The sequence below is a fragment of the Tupaia chinensis genome, unplaced genomic scaffold, assembly GCF_000334495.1.
Source record: "Tupaia chinensis unplaced genomic scaffold, TupChi_1.0 Scaffold000084_3, whole genome shotgun sequence".
Taxonomy (NCBI): domain Eukaryota; kingdom Metazoa; phylum Chordata; class Mammalia; order Scandentia; family Tupaiidae; genus Tupaia; species Tupaia belangeri.
The window spans coordinates 2,632,560-2,639,103 of NW_006159546.1; the positions used below are offsets into that span (position 1 = coordinate 2,632,560).

The 6,544-nt window shown below is 33.7% G+C and overlaps 1 non-coding gene across 1 annotated transcript; it reads left to right on the plus strand.

Annotated features, from left to right (window-relative positions):
* Positions 1-6,199: 6,199 nt before the first annotated feature.
* LOC114006787 (U6 spliceosomal RNA) lies at positions 6,200-6,305 on the plus strand. The gene has a single exon (XR_003548464.1). It is a non-coding gene; the product is annotated as a U6 spliceosomal RNA (small nuclear RNA).
* The last annotated feature ends 239 nt before the right edge of the window (positions 6,306-6,544 follow it).

Sequence of the window (6,544 nt, forward strand, 5' to 3'; positions counted from 1 at the left end):
CACTCTTTCTCTCTCTGATCAAGTTAAAGGATAATAATATTCATAAATAAAATAAATAATTCCTTAAAAAAAGATTTGAAATGGAAAATTATCCTAGATTACCACAACGAATTCAATGCAATTACAATGAGATCTTAAAGATGGAGACAGGAGAATCTTCATCAGAGAAGGCAATGTGATAATAGAAGCAGATATTACAGCCAGACTAAAAGATCAAGAGACTATGTTGCTGATTTTGAAGAAGGAGGAGGCAACCATCTATGTGGGAGTCCAGTGACATAACCGCCACACCATCTGCTGGTCCCAATGCACAACATTGTAAGAGTGTTTCTCACCATTGTCATGATAACTCGTTCACAAACGTCTACAGTACCATTAAAAATAGATTTGGGGAACCAGTTCAATGGCCTGATGGTTGGTGTATCTGGTTAATATTATTTCCTCCATACATTTTTGGCATGTATGTACCAGATTACTTAATGTCAATACGTAGAATCTTCTTAAAGTGAATATATATAGAAAGACAAATATAAACTAAGAAAACTTTAAAGTATTGTTGATACTTGAAACCATGAGAGTGGATGAGAAGAGAAGAAAATCATGAAGAGAGTAGAAAATCAATGGTGACACTCAACATTTAAATATTGGATACAAAAAAACTGTAAAAGAATGGAAAAGAAATAATGAAGATTTCAAAAAATCTTGGAACAGAGTGTTGAATAGCAGAAAGCAGTTTCCTTTAGGTCAATAGAAAAGAAAGATCTAATGTACGAATCCAGAGAATCAAAGTTTCGGAGATTTTATTCAGCCCTTTACAATTCTCAAACTCAACTATTTTACTTCCATAAACAATATAGTTTTCTTCTAAAAATAATTGCCACTTTCTCATTAGGCAATATGTCTTGGAATTATGATCATGTCATTCACACACACACAAACACAACACACACAAACACACACACACACACACACACACACACACACACACAGAGCGCATCTGTCTACAAAACTACCCATCCATGTACTCACCTACTTATGTGTTCAAAATTTTGTTTTACATCAAAGCATTATGTTATACGGGCATAAGGAGGTCTTCAGAAAATCATAGTATACACACATTATGGAAAAAATAACATGCATGGATTTCAAATTTTTGCATCAAAATAAACTTTCACTTTAATTACAATTTTATGGGATTTTTAAATGTCCTTTATATGCCATGGTTTAGCTACCACTCTATTATCCTTTGTAGCCTTTTCCCCCTAATATTGTTTATTCTCATGTTTTATATTGATAAAATTTAGAAAGTTCTATGAGATCATTTTAAACTAGTATTTTGGGGACTTAATATATAGGGTAGTCTGTGCAATTCAAACAGGAACATCATAAAACACTAAAGATAAATCTGAAAATATTTAAATTTTTTATAATTTGGAAGACACCAAAATAAATATTAATATAATTTTAATATTAAAAGCTAAAAAACACAAGGAAATAGGCTTGGGGAAATACCCAGAGAAGCACAACATATTCTAAGGCAGGATATATAAGGACTAACATAAATCAAAAATAAAAATATGGAGACCAGCAGATGGCAAAATGATTACATCTCTGGGACCCTCGTAGTCAACGGTGGTTGAAGTCCCAGACCTGGCTGCTTAAAACTTTTACAGGACATGTGTGCTTCTGTGCCCAAGATCCTGAGGTGAGAATGGAAGAGAAGGGATCGTAGTGTGGCCATTCCTCCTGTGGTGGTTTCTCGCTTTCTGTCTCTTTATCTTTCTCTGTCTCTCCATCTTTCTCCGTCTTTCTGGTGAGTGCATGCACCCTATAGCAAAAATCTCCCTTAAAAATAGAAATATAAGCAATCCTGTGAGATAATAAAAAAATTCATAGTTGGTAATTCTAGAGAGATAAGTATAAAAGCCTATTAAATGAAAACATTATTAAATTCACTATTGAGAGAATTAAATAATATGTCTCATGGTTTGAAGTAGCCAAATGGATACTCATCTAGGCTCAGAGTCTCCCTACTCTTCCAAGTTTACTACATTCATCTGGGCATCGACAGATTCCATAATGCGAGACTGGACACACTGCAGGATGACAGTTCTGTAGCTGCCACCCATCCTAGAGCCACAGACCTTTATACAGGGATTGACCAGACTTGTTGCTATAGCTGCTGTTTCCTCAGATGAGCATATTTTTATCTGCTCCTGAACCCACATATCCTACTATTCACTATCTGTGGGCAAGGGATTCCCTCACTGACCAACTTCTGTAGCATATTTTAGCCTAAAATTTTCTTACGATTGATCTGATATTAGAACTACCTTCTACTTCAAGAATTCTTGTAAGGGGACCAGCAGATGACATCATGGTTATGTAACTGGACTTCCACATAGTCTATGGTGGTTTGAGTCCCAGTGCTTTGGCTAGAAGCATACCAGGCGTGTGTGCATGCATGCATGCATGCATGCCCAAATTACCAAGAGGAGAATAGAGCAGAAGTGAGTAGAGCATGGCCAACCCCACTGGGGGGTGATTTCTCAATTTCTGTGTCTCTGTCTCTCTTGTCTCTCTGGCAAGTACACACTCTCCCTACAGCAAAATCTTTCTCTCTAAAAAAAAAAAGAGAGAGAGAGAGAGAGAATTTTTGTAAATCTGGGGACAATAATACATTTTACTTCATTTCTTCTGTATATTTCTTTTGATTAACAGAGGAAATGACAGTGACCATAACCAGTAGGTCTCTTGAATTCAAAGTCCTCCAATATTTATAAAGTATACAACCTCAGTAAGTTTCTTTAAGCTAGTACCATGTTAGGAAGCAGTATCCAGTTTTCTTCTGCAATAGGAATTTCTCCAAATGTCTAGTACAGGAGACATTTTCTCTCCCCTTTTCACTTCTAGTCTCTTCCTGCCTCTCTGTATCCCCTTGGCTCCCCAGAATACTAAATAGACAATCAATTGGCTTGTTTTCCTAAATTAAAAAAAATAATAATTTGTGACTTATTACCTACATCTGTCTTTCTCTTTGTAACAATATCTGAAGTGAAAGGGCTGAGACTCATTCGAATTGTGAAGAGAAAAAAATATTTTGGAGTTATTATGAGTATATTTATGTGTTAGAAAACATAAGAAATTAAACTGATATATATATATAAAAGGAGAAATTATCAAAAAAAGATAATATCACAATAGTTTTACTGATTGCTTAATCTTTAGACATCTAGAGAAATTTGAATTTTTTATATATAGAAGATTATAAATGAATAAAGCCAATATGCAGAAATTGAGATTCACTTATTATATTTTCATATATATCAATGAATTATTTCCAAATGGTAATTGAGTCTAGCTAGAGCTATTTAATTCAAATGTAAGAAAATAGATAGATGTTATCTGAAGATAATTATGTAATTATTGTCAAATCAAAAGATGAAGTACAATTTGTAACAAGTCATTTAAACATAATCGCATAGGAGTATAAAATAAAAATTTTCCAAGAAATCTATGCTGGTGTTAAGCAATAGAAACAATATAAAATTCAATGAAGGTATAATCGAAGAAAATATAAACCATGTAGAATGCAAAATAACAAAGATTATATTTACTTTAACTAACTCATCTAGGCTCAGAGTCTCCCTACTCTTCCAAGTTTACTACATTCATCTGGGCATCGACAGATTCCATAATGCGAGACTGGACACACTGCAGGATGACAGTTCTGTAGCTGCCACCCATCCTAGAGCCACAGACCTTTATACAGGGATTGACCAGACTTGTTGCTATAGCTGCTGTTTCCTCAGATGAGCATATTTTTATCTGCTCCTGAACCCACATATCCTACTATTCACTATCTGTGGGCAAGGGATTCCCTCACTGACCAACTTCTGTAGCATATTTTAGCCTAAAATTTTCTTACGATTGATCTGATATTAGAACTACCTTCTACTTCAAGAATTCTTGTAAGGGGACCAGCAGATGACATCATGGTTATGTAACTGGACTTCCACATAGTCTATGGTGGTTTGAGTCCCAGTGCTTTGGCTAGAAGCATACCAGGCGTGTGTGCATGCATGCATGCATGCATGCCCAAATTACCAAGAGGAGAATAGAGCAGAAGTGAGTAGAGCATGGCCAACCCCACTGGGGGGTGATTTCTCAATTTCTGTGTCTCTGTCTCTCTTGTCTCTCTGGCAAGTACACACTCTCCCTACAGCAAAATCTTTCTCTCTAAAAAAAAAAAGAGAGAGAGAGAGAGAGAATTTTTGTAAATCTGGGGACAATAATACATTTTACTTCATTTCTTCTGTATATTTCTTTTGATTAACAGAGGAAATGACAGTGACCATAACCAGTAGGTCTCTTGAATTCAAAGTCCTCCAATATTTATAAAGTATACAACCTCAGTAAGTTTCTTTAAGCTAGTACCATGTTAGGAAGCAGTATCCAGTTTTCTTCTGCAATAGGAATTTCTCCAAATGTCTAGTACAGGAGACATTTTCTCTCCCCTTTTCACTTCTAGTCTCTTCCTGCCTCTCTGTATCCCCTTGGCTCCCCAGAATACTAAATAGACAATCAATTGGCTTGTTTTCCTAAATTAAAAAAAATAATAATTTGTGACTTATTACCTACATCTGTCTTTCTCTTTGTAACAATATCTGAAGTGAAAGGGCTGAGACTCATTCGAATTGTGAAGAGAAAAAAATATTTTGGAGTTATTATGAGTATATTTATGTGTTAGAAAACATAAGAAATTAAACTGATATATATATATAAAAGGAGAAATTATCAAAAAAAGATAATATCACAATAGTTTTACTGATTGCTTAATCTTTAGACATCTAGAGAAATTTGGGTTTTTTATATATAGAAGATTATAAATGAATAAAGCCAATATGCAGAAATTGAGATTCACTTATTATATTTTCATATATATCAATGAATTATTTCCAAATGGTAATTGAGTCTAGCTAGAGCTATTTAATTCAAATGTAAGAAAATAGATAGATGTTATCTGAAGATAATTATGTAATTATTGTCAAATCAAAAGATGAAGTACAATTTGTAACAAGTCATTTAAACATAATCGCATAGGAGTATAAAATAAAAATTTTCCAAGAAATCTATGCTGGTGTTAAGCAATAGAAACAATATAAAATTCAATGAAGGTATAATCGAAGAAAATATAAACCATGTAGAATGCAAAATAACAAAGATTATATTTACTTTAACTAATATGTTAATGCAATAAAAATGATATCAAAAAGTATTTCAGGGGGACCAGCAGTTAGCGTAATGGCTATGTCACTGGACTCCCATGTAGTCGACCGTGGTTTCCATCCCAGACCCGGTGGCTTAAAACTCACGCCGGGCACGTGTGCGTGCGTGACCAAGATCCAGAGAGGAGAATGGAGGAGAAGGGATTGTGGCGTGGCCATCACTCATGGGGGGTGATTTCTCACTTTCTGTCTCTGTAAAGAATTATAATCATACATACAAATAAAGCAACACATATTTGGACTAGAAAGAGAGTTCGGACAGTTTCTAATGCATCTGCTAAATTTCTGGCTCAATCATTAAACACAATATTCACTCTCCTATATTAATAAATATAATAGTTTGGGCTAGATTGTTATATATAATTTATGGAATTAATCACAGCAACACAATTTAAGGAGGTATTTGTTTTGGTATCTTTGGTTAGATTTTCATCAAACACCTAAGTTTCTATAAAAAGCCATTAATTTCCTCACTGATCATATTAAATAAAATGTGTATATAAAGATTGATTACAACATTGTGTGTTTAGTAGTTAATTTAAGTTTCACATTTTAGTCTTATGGGATAACTTAATTAACTTTAAAATTTTAATTTATTGTCAATATTTCAGAGGCTCTTACTAATTTAAAACAGATGTCTACTGGAGATAAATCTTACAACAAGAATAACAGTACATTCTCACAGTAATTTGCAATTTTTTTGCATGTTCTTAAATTGAACTTTGAGTAAAATATATGTGAAGAAATCATGACAAATTTTTTTTTCAAATGTAATTTGGTAATCTGGTGCAGTCCTAAATTGAAAGGAATACACACAGATATCATGCACACATAAAAGCAGGGTGTATTAAATTATATAAAATGGATCTAATAGATGTATTGACCGAAGTTTTTTTAAAGAATAAATAATCGTGCTTGCTTCGGCAGCACATATACTAAAATTGGAACGACAGAGAAGATTAGCATGGCCCCTGTGAAAGGATGACACGCAAATTCGGAAAAGCATTCCTTATTTTTGAGTCAATAAACATGGGATGACTTGAAAAAATAATTGAATAATCCTCTCTATGGCTATTATATGAGAGCCACTCCCAACTTAATTTGTAGATGAGCTATCTAAAGAAGTTTTTCCATTTTCTATTTTGTTAAAGAGTATATTCGAGTTTCCTAGAGAAGTAGAGCTAATAAGAAAAATAAATAAACCTACACACACAGACACGAGCATACCTTCACAAACATGAAGGAAAGTGATTGTT